At 41.4% G+C, this 27,578-nt stretch overlaps 1 long non-coding RNA gene across 1 annotated transcript in view; it reads left to right on the top strand.

The window, feature by feature from the left end:
- LOC131278482 (uncharacterized) overlaps positions 1–11,545 on the top strand; it is a 36,372-nt gene extending 24,827 nt beyond the window's left edge. Inside the window, exon 2 of the long non-coding RNA XR_009185786.2 lies at positions 7,735–11,545. This is a non-coding gene — a long non-coding RNA (uncharacterized lncRNA). The remainder of the gene's footprint in view (positions 1–7,734) is intronic.
- The last annotated feature ends 16,033 nt before the right edge of the window (positions 11,546–27,578 follow it).

The following is a 27,578-nucleotide window of genomic DNA, read 5'->3' as shown; positions in this document are numbered from 1 at the left end:
CAATCACACTTTTATTTCCTTAGCACATTATACAATTGTTTACTAAAATATGGCGGATGGTTGTGAAAAAGGGTAAGAAAAACAAAAGGCAAATTCAAATTGGATGAAAAACTATTTAAATGCATAATTGGTTGAAAGAAAAATCAAGAGCAGGTGGTGCTCTAGTCTGCCAGGAGTTTCCAGATGAGAGCCTGGATTTTGTTTTTATTTTCTGTATTCAAAATTTAAAACATAGAAGTCTCTGATCCATTGTAGCATATATCTCTAGGTGTGGAGATTTATATGAAGAAATCCAATTTTTAAAGAGTAGAGGAGGATCCCAACTGCACAGCTGATATTTGTATAGTCTCATGTATATTGTATCAGTGGTAGTAGTTAAATTTCCATGCAGCTGTAAAATGGCAGCCTGGAAGAAAAGGGCCATATGACCACATTTCCAGAGGTGACATGCCATTATTCGAATCAATTCTGCCAAAGGCAAAACATGCATGGCCCTTCTTTCCTGACCTTCACCCCAAATCTAACTTTTAATATCATCAGTATCTTCTAGCCAAAGGCCACCTGCAATTCACCTGTAGTGGAGCAAGTTGGGCTTGTTACTCTTGCAGCCAGGGAGAATGCACAACCATGGGGGTCATGGGGGGGTCTCCGTAAAAGAGTATTAGAGAGGATTTGATATAGAATTTAGGCTTCGGTTAGATGATTTCAGGAGGCTCCAACAAAGTAAGGGTTCTTTCTGGCTTGTGTGCTGTCTGAAAGCAGGGACAATGTTGTGATTGGATATCTCAATAAATCTTATCAATAGGGAGGACAAACTAGAATGGCATTAAAGCTGTGATTGGGAAAGAAGGAGCAGTCATTCATATTAGCCGAGAGAGGAGTTTTTGATATTTTGTAGCTTGGTCTATACTCATGTTGTGTCTGTGTTCAAGAAATAATGGAGCGTGTTTTGTCTTGGTCTTGTTCCTTCATGGTCACAGGGTCACAGAGTGGTCCTGTCTGATGTTGATTTTCTGTGAAATTGTTCAAGAGGAGATAGCCAAGACATAACTGATAGTGCCAGGCCAGACCCTGGATGTCAGGGTTTACTTTTGTCTTTCTCAGTATGAATTTATTTAGAGAAAAGAGGCAAAATTTTGAGATATAATTTCTAAAATTGCATGTGTGTCCACTGATCCCCGTATCAATATATACTGTGTTTCAGTCTTTGCTTTGCCTCTAAGTTGCCTGTGAGCAAGTTACATGATTTTTTTGGGTTTTAGTTTCCTTGTGAGTAAAGTGGTCATACTAATGCTTGCTTTTTCTACCTCACAGAGTTACCAGGTTAAGTGAGATCTATGTTTATAAATGTTTATAAATGAAAAAAGAAAATGCTATTTCAAATTACCTATGCTTGCCAGGAAGGGGATCCTTTTAAAGAAAAGATGGTAATAGGCTAATAGTTATTTGACTCAGAAGAACACATTGATGAGTGCTGGAGATACAAGTGAGTTTGGCATAGTTTGGGACTAGAGAGCATAGAGAGCCAAATTGTCCTGCATAAACTTAGTTTGAACAGAAAATCGGACTATTTGGGGGCAATCAGGGATAGAAGTGGTATAAAGAGAGAAATGGTAGGGAAGGGGAAAAGGGAATAATCAGCAAGAAGGAAAGAAGTCGAGATAAACTGGAGTAGGGTGCCTGATAGAATTTTGAAAAACAGTTATGTATAATGTATAATTTAATTTTATTTACAGTGCAGCACTATAACTCTCCACTTGTGACCTTCAGTTAAAGTTCCTCAAAACACAAGAGCTTTATATTTATATTGCTTGAAATAGAGGTAGGGGTGGGATTGGGTTGGGGAGAACTAGGAAAAATAAATAACAGGGAAGAAATGCAAACCAGAGGGGGAAAAAAAACTAGAGTAGGAATGGCCATAAGAACATAAGTTCCTTCAAGTTCATAGAGATCTAGGACAGGCATTTCACAGAGTAAGGGAAGGGAGGTTGAGCCAATTTTATTTATCTTATGAGATAGAGTGACCACAGATAATACATGGGTAATGAATATAAAAGACTTGAAAAAATGTATAAAGCATCATACTAGTTTAAGCTGAGTATTAGTCAGCCAAAGGGGTGCTGATGCAAAGTACCAGAACTCTGTTGGCTTTTATAAAGGGTCTTTATTTGGGGTAGAAGTTTCACCAGGCCTTAAAGAGTCCAACTCAAGGTACCGTAAGAGGTACTTTCTCACCCAAAGTCTGTCGCCACGTGTTGAGGCAAGACGGTGGTCAATGTTTGTGAAGGTTTGGCCTTCCTCCTTCCTCTTAAGGCTCTGTGGTCCCAGCTTCTTCCAGTTTCAGCTATAGGCTGGCATAAGATTAACCTCTCTCCCGGGGCTCATTTCTTTCCGGGCTCAGCTGGTCTGGTCTCTTCACAAGATCAGCTGTAGACTGTCAGGCTCCTCTCTCTTAACGTGGCTGGCTCTCAGTGCTGAGTCACCTTCTTATGATGGGGTTGAATCAAAGCCCTAATCCTAACATAATTTAATCAGACATCTCCTCTGAATCTATTACAATCAAAGGGTATCACACCCAGAGAAACAGACCAGTTTACAATCATAATTAATATCTTTTTTGGAATTCATAAATAATATCAAACTGCTATAAGCTGTTACTGTAATCTGAGGAATTAGGGCAAATAGGTAGATAATACAAGCCAAAATAAATAATTTTAAAAAGCCCCATGCCGCTTGCTTCTGTTATATAACTAATTTAGAAAAAAATTTTGGTCTTAACTTTCTTTTCTTTTTTAAGATTTAAAAAAAAAAAGATTTATTTATTCCCCCACCTCCCCAGTTGTCTCCTCTCTGTGTCCATTCACTCCGAGTTCCTCTGTGATCCTTTCCATCCTTATCAGCAGCACCGGGAATCTGTGTTTTTTTTTGTTGCGTCATCTTTTGTCAGCTCTCCGTGTATGCAGCACCATTCTTGGGCAGGCTGCACTTTCTTTTGCGCTGGGTGTCTCTCCTTACGGGACGCACTCCTCGCGTGTGGGGCTGCCCTATGCGGGGGGCACCCCTGCGTGGCACAGCACTCCTTGAGCACATCAACACTGTACATGGGCCAGCTCCTCATGGGTCAAGGAGGCCTGGGATTTGAACTGCGGACCTCCCATGTGGTAGGCAGACACCCTATCCATTGGGCCAAGTCCATTTCCCTTAAGATTTATTTTTTATTTATTTCTTCCCCCACCCCCCATGTTGTCTGCTCTCTGTGTCCGTTCACTGTGTGTTCTTCTGTATCCACTTGCATTCTTGTTAATGGCACCAGGAATCTTTTTGTTGTGTCATCTTGCTGTGTCAGCTCTCTGTGTGTGCAGTGCCACTTCTGGGCAGGCTGCGCTTTTTTCATGCAGGGCAGTTTTCCTTGCAGGGTACACTCCTTGCATGTGGGACTCCCCTACATGGCAGGGTACTCCTTGTTCACATCAGCCCTGTGCGTGGGCCAGCTCACCACATGGGCCAGGAGGCCCTGCGTTTGAACCATGGACCGTCCATGTGGTAGGTGGACGCTTTATCAGTTGAGCCAAATCTGCTTCCCCTTAACCTTCTATCTTAATACTCTAGTCATGAAACAATTTGGGGGACCTATAATCATGTACCCACATTTTTGGTTTCAGAAAAGCCAATTAATTGGAACATATCTCTTTTATTCATGGCTCTGCTGACAGATTCAAAGCTTTCAAACCCAGTTTCCAGGGCTTTCTATTTGTGGATGTCTTCCGACTGGGCCCTTGTCATAAACCTGAGGTCACAGTTGGAGGGTAGTTTGCATGTCCAAGTTGGGGAATTTTGAGGTTCTAGCACCTCTTTCCCCGAGGCTTGAATTTACATATGCTCTCTGATGCCCCAAGGAAGAAGAAAGAGGAGAAACAGTCAAGGGGAGTGGGACCCTGGCTTTGTCCTTCTGCCTTGGAACACTGTCTGGAGACCTGAAGCAAGGAATTGAATCTCTCTGGAGTCTGCTATCCTCTACTAGAAGTGTGTTCCAAGGATCAGCAGCAGTGACATTACCTGGGAGCTTGTTAGAAATACAGGATCCCGGGCCTCCTCTGGGGCCTCCTGAACTGGAAGCCGCCCTTTAACAAGATCCCCAGGTGATCCTATGCACATTGTTTGAGAAGCACTGACTGAGGAAGTGCTACACAAATCTGTGTCTGGGGTAATAGCAGAGTCAGCCCTTGAAAACCAGCCAAGGACCATCACTGTGGCTGCTAGACGTTTCATCAGGGAAGCAGCTGTGAATTAGGTGTGGATTAAGCAATTTAGAGATAGATACGGGACAATAGGGATTTGGCCACACCTGACGCTCTGTAACAGTTTACAGAAACTCAGGGCTGGTTGCCGTCTCAATCCTCTCCTCATTGAAAAGAGAGACTGGCAGATGCCGACCAGGAAACCAGGTGTAGCTGATAGTCCCTTTACTCTGAACAGGATTTTAAAGCCTCCGACAAAGAGATTTTGAAAAGTAATCTAGCTGTTATATTCCCAGCAAAGGGCTGAGAGAGGGAGAGAGAAGAAAAAAGAGTCACATTAGTTTCCGAAGTCAAAATGCTGTCTTGTTGCCTTTGTATCATCTTAAAACTCCTGGTAGAGTGGGACCCAGCAAAATGAGCTCTCAATAAATGTCATTAACAGTGATTTGCACCATAGTGGTAATACTTTGAATGCTACTAATTCCAATAAATGTTCTGCTTCCCATGTTACCTTTTATATACCCAGCAACCAGAAACATACACTGCTGAGTACAGAATATTGGGCTCTGGCTAAGTGTGATTAGTTATTGATTTCTGAGCCCTGCAAACATTTAGCACTGCAGAAGCTCTTGGGCACTGGATCATTATGGATTGTGGGGCTGACACTGGCAGAATTCCAACAGTCACAATTTGTGGAAACGTTCTAGAATGGCTGTAAGGCCTGGGTTATGGGTTTAACCCTTGCATGTAGCCCTGGCCTGTGTCCTGGGCCACTGACAGTGCTACTGACCCAGGTCACTTGTTTTTGCAGATGTATGCTTTTGGCCACTAAGGGGACTAAGCAGAAAGAAGAGATGTTTGGGGCAAACTCATCTAGACTAGTGGATAAAACAACTCAAACTTGTAGAGGATGAGTCTGCAGTGAATAGTCCAGTTATTGCTCTTTTATATTTCCTTGGGGGTTACTATTAAAGAACACTTGCCCACTAGAGGATCCCAAGTGGCCAATTCCTCACCCAGTTCCTCCAAGTAGGCCAAATATATGGTGTTGAGTATAAGAAGGGCTAATCTAGTCACACGTTGTGGAGGATTAAAGACAGCTATCAATTCTTGTATACTCCTCCCTCAAGTCCTAGGGCCTATGTCCCCTCTCCTTGAATCTGAGCAGGCTCTGTGATTGCTTTTATCAGTAAAATATGGCAGAAGTGATACTGTGCCAGTCTCTGGACCCAAGCTTTGAGCGACTGGCAGCTTCTATTTCCTGCCTTTTGAAATCCAGCCACAGAGATGCGCTCACTGCGCGGTCTCCGTTGAGCTCCCAGCTGGCAGCCTGTATTAACCAGCCAGGTGAGCGTGCCACCTTGGATGTCCAGTCCAGTTGAGCCTTCGTATGACTCCAGCCCAGCCACGAGCTGACCAGAACTGCATGGGACACCCAAGGGACAATCAGCCACCTGAGTCCAGGAACCCACAGAACTGTGAGAGAGAAGAGTAAATTGTTTTAAGCTACTGCATTTTGGGGTGGTTTGTTAGCAGTACTAGAAACTGGAACATAAGTTACTCAATTTATTTATACTAGGAGGCTTTGTAAATCCTGTGAATCTATTTTCACTGTTTCATCTACAGTCCCATGCCCTACACTTCAATTATTCCCGGCTGCCCAGTGCAATCACTTGGGCATTGGCTTGGAATATCATAGTTTTCAGAGTTCAAACTTTTAAAAGCACAGTGTCACTGAGAAAATCCCATGTTTGCTTTATTAAATTGTCAGTGGCCACCACAATGGTGATACTATCAGGTGTTCCCAATTCTATTCTCAAACCCAGATCCAAAAGCCATTATTATGCATCCTCCCTAAGCTTGTCCACTGGGGTTCCACATGCCCACTTCCTACTCAGTTCCTCCCAGTAGGAACTATTTTGGCAGAAAGTCTACCTGAGTACTGAATGGTGTCCATCAGAGTCATAGATTATTGACTCTTCTGATAAATGGAAGCTCTCAGAGGTCCATGGCTATGTTGGAGTTAATATTTTATTATCTGTCTTCATCTTATCAGGAGAATTTTGTCAACTCATGAGTCATGACACGCTAGCAGATGGGATCCTTGGGTCCCACCCCAGGTTAAATAAATCAAAATATCTGAGGATGCCCCTCTGCACTGGTATTTAGGACATTCTTCCCAGGTGATTCGTAGTCAAGTAGAAGGCTGTGAAACCCTACTAGGCCAATGATTGACTCTTGTTTGTGGCAGAGAAAGGGGTACTGTACTTCCTAATAGTGTATCTGTATGTCCCAAAATTACCCAGCTCAAATATTGTTTTCTTATGAAGCATCATAGTTTCACAAATGACATATTTTCTATTTTTGTTTTTTGTTTTTTTTAAAGATTTATTTTTTATTGATTTCTCCCTACCCGCCCCCCCAGGTGTCTGCTCTCTCTGTCCATTCGCTGTGTGTTCTTCTGTGACCACTTCTATCCTTATCAGCGGCACTGGGAATCTGTGTTTCTTTTTGTTGCATCATCTTGCTGTGTCAGCTCTCCGTGTGTGTGGCGCAATTCTTGAGCAGGCTGCACTTTCTTTCGTGCTGGGCGGCTCTCCTTATGGGGTACACTCCTTGTGCGTGGGGCTCCCCTACGCAGGGGGGAGGGTCACCCCTGCGTGGCAGGGCACTCCTTGCACGCATCAGCACTGCACATGGGCCAGCTCCGCACGGGTCAAGGAGGCCCGGAGTTTGAACCGTGGACCTCCCATATGGTAGACGGACGCCCTAACCACTGGGCCAAAGTCCGTTTCCCTCTACTTTTGAATTTGTGGTTCTTTATTTATACCTGTGTTTTCTAACTATTACCGGTTATCTCTTTTCCTCCTCCCTGTATTCATGACCTGCCTCTGATGTTTATGTGTACATAGTTGGAGCTCAATAAATATTTATTAAATGAATGAAGAAATAGGTGGGTCTTGGGAAGCACATCACTGCTTTGCCATGACTTCTCTTAGATGCCAAATCTGCTTTCGTGTGGATGGAGGTAGGGGTGTCTCGGCATGCCCTCAGGCTACATTCCTCAATAAGAACTGTTCCACAGCCAGCTGCCTTCCCCATCCCCATGGCAGAGCCAAGCAGCCACTGCTCTTGGAGCCCCTTGTATCTGGATGCTCTCTGTACTGATCTTTTCCCTTCTTACTATTTAGTTAAGAAAATTTCTTCTTTCTTATTTAAATGAACCTTCCTTACAAAGCTCCAATATACCTCCTTCCTATCTTTTAGGCATATATGGTCATCAGAGAAAGATATGTTCTCCACAGTGTGCTGTGGGAGGAAAACCTTTCAAAGTATCAAGAATGATATGACTGCCTGTATATGTTTTGTTTTGTTTTTTTAGGTCTGGGGCCGAGGATTGACCCTGGGACCTTCTATGTGGGAAGTCGGCACTCAACCACTGAGCCACATTAGCTACCCTAAGTTGGTTGTTTCATCTGTTTGCTTTTGGTTTTAGGAAGCACCTGGAATTGAACCCGGGACCTCCCAGGCACTCAATGGATTGAGCCGCAAATGCTTCCTGCCTGTATATCTCCATCTGCCGCAGCAAGGAAAAGCTATTATATTTCCTGAGATAAAATGATGCATTTTCCAAGAGCAAACTCTGAAGTCACCAGGCACCTCAGTATTCTTTGCAGAGTCTCCATGGTATCTATACTGATGAAGCTACTAGATATAAATCTAAGTTAGCAAAAGAGCCAATGGATAATTTTTTTTGAGTTTTAGAGTCTCATGCTGAAATGTTAACTAATTTTCAAGTTCCCTGTAATCTTAGTACCAACTTCAAAAGGATGTGACAATGTACTTCCTTCCCTCTTTTTGCAAGGAGCGTCTTTTGATACAGTGTTGTCCATTTACTTTTTTCCCTTAAAATTCAGAATTTTAAGAGGTCACAGAAAAAGTCCTCAGATTTGCCTCTAATCAAAGAATTCCCCCTTTGAAGTTCAGATCATTCTTAGCTCTAATTCAAGAACGAGCTATGACTCTGTGATGGACTCATGACATTTCTTATTGGAGATATAAAAGGTCACATTTTAAAGCTTTTTTTGGTGATATATGCATCTGACTCAAGATCAGACAGTTCTGAATGATGGAATTTAAATTGTAATTTAGTGAAGGGATACGAAATGAGAAATTATAGCTCTGCTGAAATCCTGAGCTAAACAGCAATTCCTTAGCACCCTGTATGTGGGTTTGTGATTAGAGCTGCTACTTAAAGTAGCTTTTCAGAGACAGTATGATGATGATGTTCCTGAGGTAAAAGCAAAGGCTCCTTTGGCTTACCTTCCAGTTGTCTCCTGACATGCTGCTTTGGAAAAAATTAGGTAACTCTCAAGAGGTAAATCTTTTTAATTTTGAGTATCCTTTAAATTCAGACAGTTATTTCTTCCCATTTTGTCCAACTGTCCCCAGATTTTTACCTTGTCACCTTTTTCCCTCAAAAAGAATTATTTGGCAGACAAAGATCTCTACCCCCTTCCCCTTTGTGTTTTTTGAAAAAGGATTGCTTGAGACCAAACTAACTGAATGAGGGTTCTCCCTTCCAAATCCAAGAAGATCATGTAGCTCTGTCTTCTTTTTGTGAGTCAGAGACTTGATCCAACTGATGGATATGTGTTATTAAAAAAAAGATAAACGCGATGTGGTAGAAAGAGCACTGGGACAGTATTTAAGTCTTTAATCGCTACTGTTAGTCTCTCCAAACTTCAGTTTCCTCATCTGTAAATTCCCCACAAGCCTCAGTTTTCTTATCTACAAATTGCTCTATTACTAAATTCCTGGGAGGCTTAAATAAAACTATAGTCTCATATGTATTGTTCTGTTATCTCAAAATCTGGGGTGTGCTAATCCATTGGTACTGGTATCTGATAATACTCCTTTATAATGAATTCTTTTCTCATGTGAGTGTTTTCCCCCATTTTTTTAAAATTAGAGAAGTTGTAGGTTTACAGAAAACCATGCATAAAATAGGGTTCCTGAATACCAGTCTATTAATAACACATTACAGTAACATGGTACATATGTTACAATTAATGAAAGAACATTTTTATAATTGTACTATTAACTATAGTTCATTGTTTACAAGAGGGTTCACTGTGTTGTTTTTATGTATGTATATATGTTGTGTGTTATATGTATGTTGTTTCTTTAAAATGTTTATTCTAGTAAGATACATATAGCCCTAAATTTCCCCTTTTAACCACATTCATACATATACCAGTGCTTTTAATTACATTCACAATGTTGTGTTAACATCATCATTATCCATTACCCAAACATCAACCCAAATAGACACTGGGTACAATTAAAGCATTAACTCCCCATTCCCTATCCCCACCCTGGCCCCTGGTAACCTACATTCTAGTTTCTGACTCTATGAATTTGCTTATTCTAATTATTTCTTATCAGTGAGATCATACAATATTTGTCTTTTTGTGGCTGGGTTATTTCATGCAACATGATGTCTTCAAGGTTCATCCATGTTGTCACCTGCATCGGAGCGTCATTCCTTTTTAATACTGAATAATGTTCTATATATGTATATATCATATATTATTTATCTACTCATTGGTTGATGGACATTTAGGTTGCTTCCATCTTTTGGTAATTATGGATAATGCCACTATAAACAATGGTGTGCAAATATATGAGTCCCAGCTTTCAATGCTTTTGAGAATATACCTAGAAGTGGGATTGCCTAGGTATATGATGATTCTATACTTAACTTTCTAAGAAACTGCCAAAGTGTCTTCCACAGTGCCTGCACCATTTTATATTACCACTAGCAATGGATGAGTGTTCCTAATTCCCACATCCTTTCCAACACTTGCAATTTTCCATTGTTTTAATAGTAACCTTTCTAGTGTGTGTGAAATGGCATCTCATTGTGATTTTAATTTGAATTCCCCTAATGGCTAATGATGGTAAGCATCTTTTCTTGTGCTTTTGGCCGTTTGCATATCTTCTTTGGAGAAATGTCTTTTTAAGTCTTTTGCCCATTTTAAAAATGGGTCATCCTTTTGTTGTTGGGTTGAAGGATTTCTTTATATATTCTGGCGATTAAACCCTTATCAGATATGTGGTTTCCAAATATTTTCTCCTATTGTGTACATTGTCATTTTACTTTCATGATAAAGAGCTTTGAGATATGAAAGTATTTAATTTTAATGAAGTCCCATTTATGTATTTTCTCTTTCATTGCTTGTGCTTTGGGTATAAAGTCTGAGAAATCATTATTCACTACAAGGTCCCAAAGATGCTTCCCTAATTTTCTTTTAGGGGTTTCATAGTTCTGGTTCTTATATTTAGGACTTTGATCAATTTGGCTTGATATCTGTAGATGGTGTGAGTTAGGGGTCAACCTTAACTCTTTTGCATATAGACATCCAGTTTTCCCAGCAGCATTTGTTAAAGAGACTTTTTTTTTTACCCCCCAATTGAATGGACTTGTCACCCTTGTCAAAAATCAGTTGGGAGTAAATATGAGGGTTGATTTCTGGATTCTCTATTTGATTCCATTTGTCTGTATGTCAGTTCTTGTGTGAATACCATGCTGTATGTTTTTTTTTTAAAAGATTTATTTTATTTATTTCTCTCCCCATCCCCGCTGTTGTCTGCTCTCTGTGTCCATTTGTTGTGTGTTCTTCTGCGTCTGCTTGCATTATCCTGTGGTAGTGGGAAACCGCGTCTCTTTTTTTGTTGCATCATCTTGCTGCGTCAGCTCTCCGTGTGTGCGGCGCTACTCCTGGGTGGGCTGTGCTTTTTTCACACAGGGTGGCTCTCCTTGCAGGACACACTCCTTGTGCGTGGGGCACCCCTATGTGGGGGTGCCCCTGAGTGGCACGGCACTCCTTGCACACAGCAGTATGCACGTGGGCCAGCTCTCCACATGGGTAAGGAGGCTCTGGGGAACAAACCGTGGACGCTCATATAGTAGGCAGATGCTCTATCAGTTGAGCCATGTCTGCTTCCCACCATGCTGTTTTGATTACTGTGGCTTTGTAATAAGTTTTAAAATTGAGCAGTGTGAATCCTACAAATTCTTTTTTTCCCCTAAGATGTTTTTGGCATTTGGGGTCCCTTATACTTCCAAATAAATTTGATGGTTGGCTTTTCCATTTCTGCAAGAAGACTATTGGAATTTGGATTGGGATTGCACTAAGTCTGTAAATCACTTCGGGTAGAATTGACATCTTAACAATATTTAGTCTTCCAATCCATGAATATGGAATGTACTTCTATTTATTAAAGTTTTCTTTGGTTTCTTTTAGCTATGTCTCATAGTTTTCTGTGTATAATTCCTTAACATCTTTGATTAGATTTACTCCTAGATATTTGATTCTTTTAGTTGCTTTTATAAATGGAATATTTGTAAAAATTTCTTCTACAGATTGTTCATTATTAGTGTATAGGAACACTACTTTTGCATGTTGATCATGAACTCTGCTACATTTTAAAATTTGCTTACTAGTTCCAGTAGCTTTATTGTGGATTTTTCAGGATTTTCTGTATATAGGATCATGTCATCTGCAAATAGGGAAAGTTTTACTTCTTCCTTTCCAGTATGGGTTCCTTTTCTTTCTTTTGCCTAATTACTCTAGCTTGAACTTCCAGTACCATGGTGAATAACAGTGGTGACAGTGGGCATGTCTTGTCTTGTTCCTGATTTTTAGGGATAGCTTTCAGACTTTCACCATTGAGTATAATGTTAGCTGTGGGTTTTTCTTATAAGCCTTTTCTCATGTTGAAGAAATTTCCTTCCATTCCTAGTTTTCTGCGTGCTTTAATGATGAAGCGTTGCTAGATTTTGTCACATGCCTCGTCTGCATCATTGAGATGATCATGTGTTTCTTCCTTCATTCCATGAATGTGGTGCATTCCATTTATTGGTTTTTCTTATGTTGAACCACGCTTGCATACCATGGATAAATCTCATTTGATCATGAGCTCTACTTCTTTTTATGTGCTGTTGGGATTCAGTTTGCTAGTATTTTGTTGAGGATTTTTACATCTGTATTCATAAGGGATATTGGTTTGTAGTTTTCTTTTCTTGTGGTATTTTTATCTGATTTGATATTAGGGTGATTTGGCCTCATAGAATGAGTTAGGGAGTGTTCCCTTTTGTTCAACTTTTTGGAAAGGCTTTGAATAGGATAGATATTAATTCTTGGAATATTTGGTAAAATTCATCTGTGAAGTCATTTGGTCCAGGACTTTTTTTATTGGTAGAGGTATCAGTCTGCTAAAGAGGTGCTGATGCAAAGTACCAGAAATCTGTTAGCTTTTATAAAGGGTATTTATTTGGGATAGAGCTTACAGTTACAAGACCCTAAAGAGTCCAACTCAAGGTTGATTTCTCACCAAAGTCAGCTGCCACATGTTGAAGCAAGATGGCAGGTGATATCTGGTGAGTTTCAGCTTTCCCCTCTGGGCTCCCTCTTCCTCTTGAGGTTCCTGGGCCCAGTTTCTTCCCAATCTCAGGTGTAGGCTGCCATAGGGCTTGTCTCTCAGGGCTTCCTATATCAGTCTTGACTCTTTTCCCAAGGTCAGCTGTGAACTATCAGACAAATGGCTCATTTCTCTTCTTATGTGCATCTTCTTGAGTGAGTGTTCATTTATATTGGCCCACCAAAGGGGCAGGGACTCAACTTGAGTTACACCTTACTGACATGGCCCAATCAGAAGCCCTAAATTGATTTTTTAAAAAAAGACTTATTTATTTCTCTCCACCCTCCACGCCCCCCCAGGTCCCTCCCTGCCCCGGTTGTCTGTTCTCTGTGTCTATTTGCTGCGTCTTTCTTCTTTGTCTGCTTCTGTTGTTGTCAGCGGCATGGGAATCTCTGTTTCTTTTTGTTGCATCATCTTGTTGTGTCAGCTCTCCATGTGTGTGCAGCACCATTCCTGGGCAGGCTGCACGTTCTTTCGTGCTGGGTGGCTCTCCTTATGGGGCGCACTCCTTGCACGTGGGGCTCCCCTACGTGGAGGACACCCGTGCATGGCATGGCACTCCTTGTGCACATCAGCACTGCTCATGGGTCAGCTCCACACGGGTAAAGGAGGTCCGGGGTTTGAACAGCTGACCTCCCGTGTGGTAGACGGACGCCATAACCACTGGGCCAAGTCCACATCCCCTAAATTGATTTTTTAAAAAAGATTCATTTCCCCCTTTCCCTTCCCCTCCCCTCCCCTTGCACTGCTGTTTTGTTGTCTGTACCCATTTGCTGTGTGATCTTCTTTATCTATTTCTCTTTTGGTCTTATTTTTTTCTCCTCTAGTATTCACTGGGATTCGATCCTGGGGACTGCTGATGTAGAAAGATGTTCCCTGTTAACTGCACCACCTAAGTTCCTGGTTTCTGCTGCACTTCACCTTGACTCTCCCCTTCATCTCTCTTTTGTTGAGTCATCAATTTGCTGTGTGACTCACTTGCATGGGCATTGGCTTACCACACAGGCCATGCAAGCATTCAGCTTGCCATGTTGGCTCTGGCTTGCTGCACAGGCATACTTTCTCTTCTTTTTCACCAGGATTCCCCAGGGATCGAACCCCGGTCCTCTCAGATGGTAGGCAGAAGCCCTATCACTTGAGCCATATCCACTTCCCCCTAAATTGATTTTATCAAGTAAATTTAATCAGAGGCCCTCACTGAATTTAATATAATCAAAGGGTTTTGTATCCAGAGGAATAGATTAGTTTACAAACTTAATATTTTCTTTTTGGGATTCACAAAAATAATCTCAAACTGACCCAGGAGATTTTTGAGTACTGATTGAATATCTTTACTAGTATTGTTTTGTTGAGATCTTGTTTTTCTTCTTGAGTCAATATAGGTGGTTTGTGTTTGCACAAATTTGTCCATTTCATCTAAGCTATCTAATTTATTGGCATGCACTTGCTTATAGCATCCTCTTATTTTTTTTTATTTCTGTGGGTCAGTAGTAATGCCCCCTTTTCATTTCTGATTTTATTTTTTTGTGGCTTTTCCTTGAATTCCAGGAGCTAGTCAAAACAACCAACCAAGGCTAACAGCACCTTTCACTGTCTTTGCTCTGGCCAGTGGTCTCCTTCAGAGCTTAGCTCTCCTATCCAGAAGATAAGCCCAAGGGAGAAAATGGGAAGTGAAGGGTCCTTTCTGTCTTACCTGAGTATGCAGGGTGCCAGAGCCAGGAGCCTGCTACTTTTCCTGGGATTATGCTTACTAGAGGCCTTAAGATTTCCCAGGTTACAGTTTAAAGGAGTTGGAATAAATGCTCCATCTGCACCCTTCTAAGTAGACCTCCTTCCTCTCCTGGCTCTCCTGGGTGACTTAATTCAGGTGGTCCTTTGCCCCAGGCTACTTCAACTTAATTGTTTCTCTCACTGTCCCAGCTGACTGCAAAGGGTTTCTCAGGACAAACCCTGGGAAGGGCAGTCTGAGAGAGGCTCCCCGGCTCAGTTTCTCAGACTTCCTCCTAATAGATTGGCATCGTCGTACATTCACCGCAGTATGCACACAGGGGCCACTCTGCTCACTCTGGGACAGGGACAGGGACCCACAGTGGGAGTTCAAGCTGACTCCACCGTGCATTTGGAGGGGCAGGGAGAGGGCCAGGAGTTTCTTCTATGGCTTTTAGAGTTAATGTTTTCTTATTCAGTGTTCCCTGTTTAATGCAGCCCTTTAACTGACTTCTGTAGTTTTGAGGGACATCACTGTCTTTAAGATTTTTTTGCATCCTTTACCTGAGATGTTTTGGGACAATGGCCATACTCAGAGTCAGCCCTCAGAGATCTGAAGTAGCTGACCAAAGTTAGAGATCTGGGATCAGACCACACATCCCCAGAGTGTTGTAGTGAATCATTTTACCTAAAAAAACGACATAAACAGGAAATCTATACTCTCTCAAGTTGCAGTGACATAGGAGATATGAAAAGCATTTCTTCCTTTGAGAACACAATGTGGCACTGAGGAGTTCTTTAGGCAGATTTTTGCCATTCAGTTTGGCCCTTTTTCAGCTAATGTTGGGAGAAGAAAGTGGAAAATGTGAAAAGTGCAACTCAGTCCTTCAAAGGAGGGGGTGAATTTTTAGAATAAATTCTGGGTAAACACTTCAAGTCCTGGATTGTAGAATGGAAAATAATCCAAAGCATTATCTTAAGCAAACTGTGTAGTCCTACCAAAATACTCATTTCTTGAACAAACAACCCAGAGAGAGAACTGGGGACCTGAAGCTCCCTTAAGATGCCCTCCATGTCTGAAGGGGTCTGTGGGTGGGAGCTAGTTTCCAGCGGCCTCTTCAGTCTGGGAAAATATACAGGGAGCAAGGGACTTGGATGCTGGCAGCCTGTTCTACTTTCATGGAAACATCTACCAGGGGCTGAAACGCAGGCAGATCCTCTTAGCTGTGTCACTGTCTTCTGGAGGAACTGGGGGTAGGGAAAGACTGACTTTTCCAACCTTTATGTTGGGATGATTTGTTTAGAATCCTATGTCAAATTTTGTGAAGGATGAGACTGATTTTTCAAAGATGGTACCTGACATCCTTGGTGTGTGTTCGTGGGTGCAGGGTCTGTTGTAAGGTCTCTATGCTTGGTTGGGGTTCAGCTGTTGCTTGGGGATTTTTGATTTGAATGTTCTTGGAAGAAATGGAACCTCCATAATAGTGATAGTAATAATGAATATTTGTAAAGCACTTGAGAGTTTAATAATTGCATTGGTCTCCATTATCTCATTTAATTTTCACAACAACCCTGTGATGTAACTATTATCTCAGTTTAACAGATTTGAAAATCAAAGCCCTAGAAAGGGAACTTGTTCTGATCAATTTACTTACACTAGAGTATGATTAAATGAGGTTGTATGTGTAAAGTATTAAGCATATAGCCTGGCTCATAACAAACACCCAGTAATTGAAGCAACCTCCCATCACCCTCATCTTGCTTGTTATTATTACTGCCATTGCTGTTAATTACTACCTTACTGAGTTGGCACTGCAACCCTGATGACTGATTCTGCCAACTTTGTCTAAAGCAAGAGGGTTTCTCTTCCTATCTGACCTTATTCCTTTAGGATATAAGGGTCAGGGTGACCCTCTCTCTTTCATCCCATAGCTAAGGCTTCACTTGTTATAGGAGAGTTTATTAAGGTGCTGGCTAACCCCCCTCCTCTTTTTTTTTTTTTTTTAATGTTAAGTGAGTCAGGTAACAAGTAGAGCCAACAGATTATGAGAGCAATCTGGCTGTAACATGTCAGTCCGTTGATCTCCATGTTGACTGGGGCGGTCTGTCTGGAGAACACTTACATTGTGGGTTAATAAGGATGGCTCTTTCGAGAGAAGACTGAGGTCAAGTAGCATCAGCAAGTGGAAGCCTTCTGGTAAGACAGTAAGAGTACGGAAAGAGATATTTGAAGAGTTTGCAGAGGAAGGATTTTCATGGACGTATAATAGACACATAGGTAAATTCATTCATCCCTTTCAAGGATGTGAATTTGTACATATCTGAATAAAAGTGCTGGGGAAGAGAAGCAGGTCCGCAGTGCCTTGGAGGAGGGCTTGAGCATGAGCACAGACTCTTTGGCCCCTGCCAAGGATAGAGAGAAGCTGGCATGGAGGATGGCTTCACTTAACATGTATTCCCACACAAACGGTTATTTTCTCAGCTCTAATAACCAAGACAACAAGAATCCCAGTTTCCCTGGGCTGTTGAGCAGAAGGTGTGATCTATCCTGCAGATATTTGTGAAGAGTGAGTGGGGCTGGAGGCTGTGGAGAGAACAGCTCATCTGACTCAGGATGACACGTCCTACTGATCACGGACTAGGGGCCATTTGGGGATCTTGGGAAAGTGTACGAAGGGAGAAAAGGAGGGAGGTAAAAATTCAGCCTTCCCAGAGACGGAAACCAAAGCTTGTGTCTGAGGGAATGTTGAATCATATCCCTATCCAAGTCAGATGGAAGATGTCTTCAGTTTGATAGAACTGACTCACAGAGCATAAAAACAGAGTGAAATCTCGTGTTTGAGAATCTACTAATGATATAGGGCCACTTGAAATGACTGACTGTCCAACCTTAATTAATTAGCCAATACTTGTTTGAAAGCCTATGTGTAGGGCAGTGAAAGAGGTCTCTTCCTACTTGAACTTACTTCTTTATTCTTTAGGAATTTTTTCTACCTTTCTTTTATGTATTTTTTATTAGGAAGGTTGTGAGCTTACAAAACAATCATGCATAATGTGCCGAATTCCCATGATCACCCCTCCACAAACATGATGCTTTGTTGTAGAACACTTGTTACAGGATTTGAACATCATCCAACTACTACCACCAGCTATGGTCCATAGCTTGCCCTTTTTTTTTTTTTTTTTTTTTTTTTTATTGACTTTGTAATAATATTACATCAAAAATATATATGTGAGGTCCCATTCAACCCCGCTCCCCCACCCCCCCTCTCCCCCCCCCAACAACACTCGTTCCCATCATCATGACACATCCATTGGATTTGGTAAGTACATCTTTGGGCACCTCTGCACCTCATAGTCAATGGTCCACATCATGGCCCATACTCTCCCCCATTCCATCCAGTGGGCCCTGTGAGGATTTACAATGTCCGGTGATTGCCTCTGAAGCACCATCCAGGGCAGCTCCATGTCCCAAAGACACCTCCACCTCTCATCTCTTCCTGCCTTTCCCCATACCCATCGTCCACCATGTCCACTTTTCTCAATCCAATACCACCTCTTCTATGTGGACATTGGATTGGTTGTGTCCATTGCACCTCTATGTCAAGAGGAGGCTCAAATTCCACATGGATGCTGGATGCAATCCTCCCATTTTCAGTTGTAATCACTCTAGGCTCCATGGTGTGGTGATTGTCCTTCTTCAACTCCATCTTAGCTGAGTGTGGTAAGTCCAATAAATCAGATTGTAGGTGCTGGAGTCTGTTGAGGTTCAGGACCTGGCTATCACATTGTCAGTCCAGAGATTCAAATCCCCTAAATATATCTTAAATCCCAACGTTAACTGCACCTCCAGCACATTAGCATGAAAGTCTTATGAAGGGAGATCCCATCTGAGTCCAGATTCATCACACATAAACACCATTTCCAAAGAGGGGCCATCTGCCCTGGTAGTTAACCCCATCGGCCATGGCCATAACTCTCATGGGTCTCTTTAGCCTTCAAAGGAACCAATATCTGGGGGTTGTATCTGCTTTATCTGTCTCTGACTCTGCTCAGTTGTGCATGAGGGCAATCCTTCTGCCAGCCTCCAGACTCTTTTTTAGAAACTCGTAGCCATATAAACTCATTTCTCCTTTCCATTTCCCCCTTACTTTAGGTCAAACAGCATTTTAAAGTCATGTTATTTTATGTAGACATGGATATTCTGCTGATCCGCATTGAACCTTCCATATAAGGTCATTTTCCAGTTGCATCATCAGTTGGTATTTGATAGTGGTCCCTCGTTGCCAGGGAGGCTCGTCCCCGGGTGTCATGTCCCACGCTGGAGGGAAGGCATTGCATTTACATGCTGAGTTTGGCTTCGAGACTGGCCACATTTGAGTAACATGAAGGCTGACAGGAGGAAATTCCCAGGCACAATGTTGCTCTAGGCCTTGTTCTTATTTTAGGTTTATCAGCTCACAAGCATAGTCATTAGCATCAGGGGCTCACTGTTGAACCCTCACTCCCTCCAGGTCCCCGCCGCTGTACCTGGGAGACTGTCGCTGCTCCCCTAGGGACCGCGGCAGAGCACCACTGGCCAGGAACCCAGTACCCCCCCTGCTGTGGTTTTTAATTGTTGCCATTATGAGTATATCCAATCATTACCATGCCCCCTGGACATATGTTCTGTACAGCTCCCTGTCAGCCATATATCACCTGTCATTGGTATCCCATACCAGTATCCCTCCATTGCCATTGTTGAAACACTCTGTGGTCCAGAACTCCCCGAAATTTGAAGCCCAATATAATGTCATGGTCCCTTACTAGGGAATGGTATATAGCGATGGGTTTAAAGGATGGATAAAGAACTTGGATAAAGTTAGATAAAGAACTTAGATAAAGAATGTTGACTTGAAAAAATTCCACATCCTATCCTTTCCCCCCCCCCCCCCCCAATTATTCAGCATTTCTTCACAGGAGTCCTAGACCACAGCAATGCATATATATAATATACAGCACTCCCATACATCCACCACAAAACCTTTTTCCTTCCACAGCTATACTCTTACACCCTTTTCACATCATATTTACTTAAGGTGATGTACAGAGTCTGAGATATTAGCTTTCTAACAAGGTAATATCTGTGCTTACATTATGGTGCATACTTTAGGATACACAGTTCTTTACATTTTTAGTTATCCTATGTTTTACATTATGGTTTACATTATCAGTCTGTCATCTCCTATATGTTATGGTGTAATATTACATGTTTTATATCCATCCTTGTGTACTCTCAAAAAACTCCTCTCTTGCCCCCCTTTTACTTTGGTTCCACACATTTAACGTCCATTTTCCCTTCCACCTTGGTGCCCACAGTGACAGCCAACCTTCGTTTCCTGAGGAGCCACTTCCAGAAATAGATGGAATAGTGTTCAGGGCCTAACTTGCTCAACTGCCCCAATGCCCTGGGAGCCACCCTTTCTCTCGAGGGATACAGTTCCCTCTATTTGGTGGCATTAGTCCTCCCCAGGATGTGGGTCCACCCCCACTCTCACTACTTGGGATTTTACCCCATGGTGTCACCCACTCTGGCAGAATGAGCATTTAGGCATTCCCCAGGAGCCCGTCCTGCATCAGACCCTCCCCTCCGAGCATTCTAAACAGGTAACCCTCTTTATTATATTTTGATATGATTTTCTCGGCATTTTACTCTCCACCACCTCCTGACCCTCTCCTGTGTTCGTATGCTCCCCCTCCCTCCCCCCACTTTTGGGCAACGTTACCCAACCATCCCTCCCCAGCCACCCTCAAACCCGTAAAGCCCCAACCAAAGGCAACCCCTTGCCCCCATTTTATCTCTTCTTTGTGTTCATACTTACCACCATCTCGTCTTAAATTCCCCCCCTGCAGACATCGGCTCATATCCTTCCTCCACCCTCTGATTTCCTGTAAGCCTATCGTTCAGTCTCTTGCTATCTAGGGCAGCTTGTTTATTTCATATCATTGAGGTCATGTGGTATTTGTCCTTCAATGTCTGGGTTGCTTCACTCAACATAAGGTTCTCAAGATTCATCCATGTTATCACATGTGTTTGTAGTGTGTTTGTTCTTACAGCCGAGTAGTATTCCATTGTGTGTATATACCACATTTTATTGATCCACTCATCTGTTGATGGGCATTTGGGTTGATTCCAACTTTTGGCAATAGTGAACAATGCTGCTATGAACATTGGTGTACATATATCGGTTTGTGTCCTTGTTTTCAGTTCTGCTGGGTATGGTGGTATTGCTGGGTCATATGGCAAATCTATGGCTAGTTTTTTGAGAAACCGCCATACTGTCCTCCAGAATGGTTGGATCCTTCCGCATTCCCACCAGCAGTGGATGAGTGTTCCCCTTCCTTCACATCCTCTCCAGCACTTGTATTCTTCTGTTTTTTTCATCCATAGCTTGCCCTTGGTATAGTTTTTCCACACACCCCCTATTGTTAACACCATGTATTAGTATTGTACATTTGTTATACTTAATGATCTACCTTTCTTTTTTAGTTAAAAGAGCCAGCTAACAAATAGAGACACTGGTTCCATGCTTTAGAGATAGAGTTCCTTGGCCAGAACCCTCCAGTGTGGAGGAAAGCCTGGAGTGGTGGAAAAACAGCTGGACCTGAGCTCAAGGGCATTTTGGGCAAATTCCAGTACCTCCTGAACTGTGATCCCCAAATACATAAAATAAGAGTATGGCCCTGAAGGTTCTTTAATATCTTTAGTTGTCCTTTGATGCCAAATTCCAAATATATTTAACCAGCACCTTAATAAACTCTCCTATAACAAGTGAAACTTTAGCTATGGGATGAAAGAGAGGGTCACCCTGATGCCTGAGGTTGGTGATGGCTCACAACCTCTCAATGTGGGGAAAGATGCATTCATATTTAGTGTGCTACCATATACTACATTTGACTCTTTATAACTACAAAAACTATGTGTGTCTATCATCTGAGCTGAATAGTCTTTTTTATTCACTGGAAAAATATTTACTGAGTTCTTACTGTGCTTCGAGCTCTGTGGAGAGAGAAAACTCAAGCCCAGACTTACTAAATGATTCTTCCATAAACAATGCAGTTAAGAGTTGGAGGCAACTCTTAAAACTCCTAAATTTGTAGTCAGTGCTTTCAGTTTTGTGATATATTAACTGCCTACATCATCAGACATGCTCTTTAACAATTAGGGATCTCCATCTTCAGGAGGTTACTGGTTGGCAATATACATATGTGTGTTTCAAGATAAAATATTTAACTAAAAACAGCCGAGATTTCATTTGGGTTTAATTAGGGAAATAGTATCAATTCCTGGACTTCTGCATGCACAAGCAAAAGGGAAAATGGCAATTGTTTATACTATACATATAGGAAATATTTTCTGAAAAGAGACAGGTTGTTTTAAGGTGTAAGTCTGGAAATGGTGGTAGAACAGTTGTAAGGAGATGGTTTTTATTGACCCAGAGAAAACAGAAGGATCCAGTTCTTTATGATTCTGATGCTTTTCACAGATGTGACCTATTGGTTTTGACATCAGATGTTCATATGGTGGTTTGATTTATAGAGTGGCTAATTCTGAGGATGGCGAATCAGGATGGAAATTTTGGAATATCAATCACAATCTTCATCTGCTTCCTTGTCTGGCATGGCTATAATTTGTGGGATCTACATGTAAATGAGATATTTTCTTCTTCAGCAAGAAAACTAGGAAAAGTAATGGCTCCATGTGTGTGTGTATGTGTGTGTATGTGTGTGTGTGTAACCAGTACCCACATCTGCTTTAAGGGAAATGATAGTTTTAAGCTTATCCTTTACAACGGGGATAAGCTTTGTCCTCAGTTATTTACACCCAGAGTCCATTAACTTTGTTTAGACCAGGTTTGTATCAAGGTTTGTATCAAGGTTTAAAAGAACAGTCAAATCCAATGGACAAAATTTAGACTTTGCTTTGACATTTAGCATTCTTTATCTTGTGTTTGGGAGTGAGGGGCATTGCTGGGGAAGGTAGCTGAAGAGAAAGAGTTGTGTGACGATGGGAAAGGATGCAGGAGAGACTAGCCCAGGTACCTCCTCCTCCTGCTGTGGCCCTCGGTCAAGCTCTGGCTTGGACACATGACCACAGACTATGAAGAAGCCCTGCAGAAGTACTTCTGGATAGATAGGGTTGAGAGCAGAGCTTGTAAGTTCTGGGCTTCTGGGGCTAGATTTTGCCAAGAAATCCCCCTCCTTTCTTTATTACTATAAATAGTCTGCTTCAAATTCACAATATTGAGGGGGCTCAATTAAGATTTAGGTTGTTTTGATTGTCTTTTTCTGTGTCATCAGTTTAAGAAAAATTCATGTTTGTATTATTCCGTACAATTTTTAATGTGGTTTGCTTTTTTCAAAGTATCACTCTATGGATCTCCTTGGAAGTTTGGAAGGCAGCCTGAATGAGAGAGAGGAAAGAGGCCTATGGCTGATCCCATCTCTGGAGATGGGAGTAGATGGGGCTACAAAGGGGAAGAATAATTTACTTTTGGTTTTGTTTACTATTTAAATTCGTCTACCATGTTTCTTCTTGCTGTCATAGTTGAGGACCTTTTCCTAGGGACAGCTGGGTACATCTAATGGATTGGGTACCAGTGAGCTGAGTATTACATTTATGGAGGTTCTCATTCTATAGTGTGGTGATGGTGGAAATGCAGTATCACAGTCATGAGTTTGAGAGATTGGAGTGGGACCAACTCAGGATGTCTAGACATGAGGTATATTCTCTCTTCAGCTGTAAGTTTGAAGAGTACACAGTTTGGCCCACAATCTGATTTGGGGAAAATGCTGTTTTTTATGGTTTTATGTTTTCTTAGTGTCTATAAGTTACATGCATTGAACAGCAAGCAGTATAATGCAGTGGTTAAGATCACAGGCTTTGATCTAGCAGCCTAGTTTCAAATTCTGGCTTCATTACTTAAGCTGAGTTACCTTCTGCTAGTCACAAAACCTCTCTGATCTTGAATTTCCTCATCTATGAAATGAGGATAATAGCAGTACTTACCAAATAGGAGAAAAACGAGATAATTTGTTTGCAGTGCCTAGCAGAGTGCTTGGCATCTGGTAAGATCTCACTAAATGTTAGGTATTAATATTGATTCTAGATGAAATTAGTATTTGCTTTGGTTTGGGCTGCAATCTTTGATAGATTGTATGAGTTGATTCACTAAATTAGGGGTTGGCATACTATGGCCCGTGAGCCAAAATCAGCTTGCTGCCTATTTTTGTAAATAAAGTTTTATTGAAATAAAGCCCCTCCCATTTGTTTATGTACTCTCTGTGCTCACTTTCAAGCTACAGATTTAGATTTGAGTAGTTGTGGCGGAGACCACACGGCCTGCAAAGCCTAAACTATTAGCTATTTGGCCTTTAACAGAAAAAGTTTGTCAGCCCCTGCATGAGACTATTGACTCAGTTGAGTTCTAACTCTCTCTCTGTGGCTGACTTGCTGCCTGATCTTTGAGCCATATTTAATTACTTGTTTTCCTCCTGTTAAAGAGAAATGGCCAATGAAATCTGGTTGTTCATTTGGCACATCTTAGCCAGTACCAGCAAAATGATACATTTTTTCCCATCCTTACTAAGCGGCAAGTGGGCCAAATACAGCGTACATCATCGTGGCTATGGGAATGTGACCCTGGGGGATTGAATACCTGATAAGATGCCTTTCATGCAGGTGGAAGCAGGCTTTATCCTGGATTCCCTGCCTCTTAGGGCTTTAATTCACAGTCTCATCTTTATCCAATACACGTACAATGTGATTATTTTTAAATGGACACAAATTGTAGAAAAGATGAATTGAGCACAGCAGCCACATCAGGTTAAGGCTTATTTTAGATTGATATTTTTAAGATCTCCAGTAAGATTCCAGGAATTGCAGACATAGATATCTCCTATAGTTGACATTTTAAGACCATAGCTGAGCATAAAAATGTGAGAATGCAGATTATCCTAAAAATGACATTTTTATGATAAAAGTAATCTATTAAAAAGTCACATGAATGGTTACAATCATTTGACATTGTTAACAATATAATGATGTGTTAAAATGCTAGAGGAAGGATTATGTCAGTGTTTGATGCTTTTATATGCTGCTGCTGTATAAAAGTGTCAAATAAGAATAATTTTATACTTGACATTTTTCACTTGGTTTTCACTCTCAAAATAACTCCAAGAGTTCTGGTTACCTTTTTGCTCACATTTTTGGCTTTTATCTTTCCTAAATAATTTTCTTTGCCCACCCGTGTCACTACTTTATTTCGTCTGTATTAAATATTTTCTTCCTTTAAAAATTAACTTACAGTATTCTCAAATATTCCCTTGCCATCCTCTCCAGTCTCCTCTTAACGTAAAAGGAGAGTGAGTTACTCAAAAAAATTTTTTTTTGAATCTTGAAATTGCACCCCCAAATCACATCTCCCGTTGTCCTGGTCATGCTCACACAGTCTCTCTGGGTAATCAGTCAAGAAAGTAAGAAGGTGTGCTAATTCTTTCATTCGGGGTAATAAGCTTGTTCCCTCACTGACTTTTTTTTTTAAAGAACAGCTTTTCAAATTCTATCTAAATGTCTGGCCTTGCAGAATTAATTTTAGGCCCTGTGCTAATGTCCCTGGTTGTGTAGACATGCACTCACGCTTCCACACTCTCCCACGTGGTCCGCAGTGTGGCAGATGCTCAGCTCCATTGTGCTTGAGATGGGGAGGGGTTTAAAGAAAAACCTCGGAAGGGGAAAGGAGAAACTGGGAAAAAGTCAAAGGTTGATACTGTGAGCAATATAATAAATAAATGATCCCCAGCTTTGGGACAGACTTGCATTTTGTGTGTGTACATGTTTGTAAAAAGCATGCCCACATGTGTTCGGATGCTGTGGGATCATTTAGAGTCTTTGGCTCCCTCATAACATACACAACCGGCCCTCTATATGCTCACAAGATAACACTCTGTTTTCAGAAATGAGCTCATGCATTTAAGGATGTCAGAAACTAAGGTTTCCTCTCACTTTTCTGAAGCCATTGAACGTCATCATCTGGTCAACTTCTTTCCTTATTTGCTACAGATTTTCTTTCTCTTTACCAATCCTCTCCCACTTCTTGTCCATGCTAGTCTTTCCACCCATGCCCTTGAGCCGTGATATCTCCTCCTGAACTTCATTCTATCAGGAATAGCTTCTGTCTCCTTCATCTTTGTGCTCTCTTCACTGTTTGTATAAACCTCTCTAGCCCCCTTCTATCCCAAGAGACCCTTCCTTGATCTGCCTGTACTAAAGCTAATACCCGATGAAGCTTGCGCCCTCCCTGCCTCTCTTTCTAACATTGTCTATGCCTGCAGTTGCCACACTGTCCCTCCCCAGTTCCTAGCAGTCTGGCTTCTGCTTCCCACCAGGTCTTGAAGCTGGTCTCCAGAAGGTGACAGTGGGCTTTAATTGACAGGTCCACTCACCCGTTCCTCGTCCCTCTCCTTCCTGAGTTTCCTCCTACATTTGATGCCCTTTTCCCTGTAACTCTCCTCAGGATCCTCTAGGCTAGCCTTAGGCTCATCATACCTCAGTGACTTGACTCCCTTTCTCTGCCATTCCAAAGTCCTCTCCTTAGGCTTTAATCTTCACCTTTGTAACCTCATCTATTCTCACCTCCAGAGATATTTACTGATCCACCTCTGATATTGAAATCTGCCAAGTCAATGCTGCTTTCCTTTCCTCAATGGGATATGGTGATCGACTTTGTGCAACCCTAATGCATGCAGAGAAAAGCCCATGAGTTAAATGCTGTATTTGGGAACATACAACTTCCCTCACTTTACATTTGTTTGTTTGTTTTTTAATTTGCTGAAAATTTTTCCCTTTGCTGCTTTATAAACAGGATATTTTGAGAATTTTCTTCTCAGCAGGTTCTGAACACAAACTTGTATTACCATCCTTACAAAATAATAAACAGCTTTGGGCCATAAAACCTTTCAAATAGTTTTTTCACAGAAGGGATTTGCATGCTGACTCATTCCTACTATATTTATAACCTATCACCAAACCACTGCTGAGGAAAGATTTCTCATAAAGCTATGGAAATTACATGCATTGCAATGGGGTTGAATACATTTACATTTGTAGTATTTTAACATTTCCAAATTTATTGCAGATTACCTTGTTTGTGCATGTCTGTGCTTTAATGGTTTTTTATAGCAGAAAATAGTGGTTTATGATTGTATTCCCAGTAGAAATTTATTATGAATTCACCATATGGAATGTTATATAAAACTAAACTTATAACACTGGTGGTTTTATTATTGCTAGGCAAGATCTACTGTACATTATTGAAAATTAGTGAAAATAGAAATGTCAAAGAAGGGAAGCTTGGTTTATGAGGGGAGTCTTCATTTTATGCTTAAATTGTCACAAATATTTTAGATTTTGTTTTAAGATGAAAGATCTATCCTTCAACAGTTACTTAGATCACATTGAAAGTGCTGCTGTCCTACCACTGGATATTAGATAATACAAGCATCCTTTACTTCGTCCCCTGCCCTGATCTGATACTTGCTAAAGCAGAAGAAAAAGGCAAAGGGATACTACCAATTTCCACCCTTTGTACAGCAACGTCTTTCCATAAGAATTAACGGCACCAAATTCTAGTCATTCCCAGCAGTCATAGCCATTAGAACATGGCATCAGCAGTGGCTGTGACAGCTGATGCTAGAACTCATGGACTCTTTTTTTCTTTCTTACTTAGCATTTATTGGACATCTGACTTGAAATATTTAAGGTAGCTATTTCTGTAGACATTTGCAGCTTACAGAAGTTAGAAGGGTGGGGACAAAAGAAGATTTATATTTATGTGTTTCAACATTGTGCATGAGTTTTCCCAGGAACAGCCTAGACATTCCTTCTGGGAGACTGCAATTTCAACTAGTTTCTAAACTTTTGTATGACCGGCAGGGTAAAAATGCATAAAAAACATAAGTATTTTTAAAGTGCCTGAGGTTAAAAAAAAAACAACACTTGCCTCACATTTTCCATGAAGAGCCTATAATTATTTTATAGTCAGGAGTGACTCTGATAAACAAATAATAACAATAAAAAAGCAAAAACACTGTGCAGGACAACTTCCT

Source organism: Dasypus novemcinctus, chromosome 5 (assembly GCF_030445035.2).
Source record: "Dasypus novemcinctus isolate mDasNov1 chromosome 5, mDasNov1.1.hap2, whole genome shotgun sequence".
NCBI classification, from domain to species: Eukaryota; Metazoa; Chordata; class Mammalia; order Cingulata; family Dasypodidae; genus Dasypus; species Dasypus novemcinctus.
This window is presented reverse-complemented; position numbering and strand designations above follow the sequence as displayed.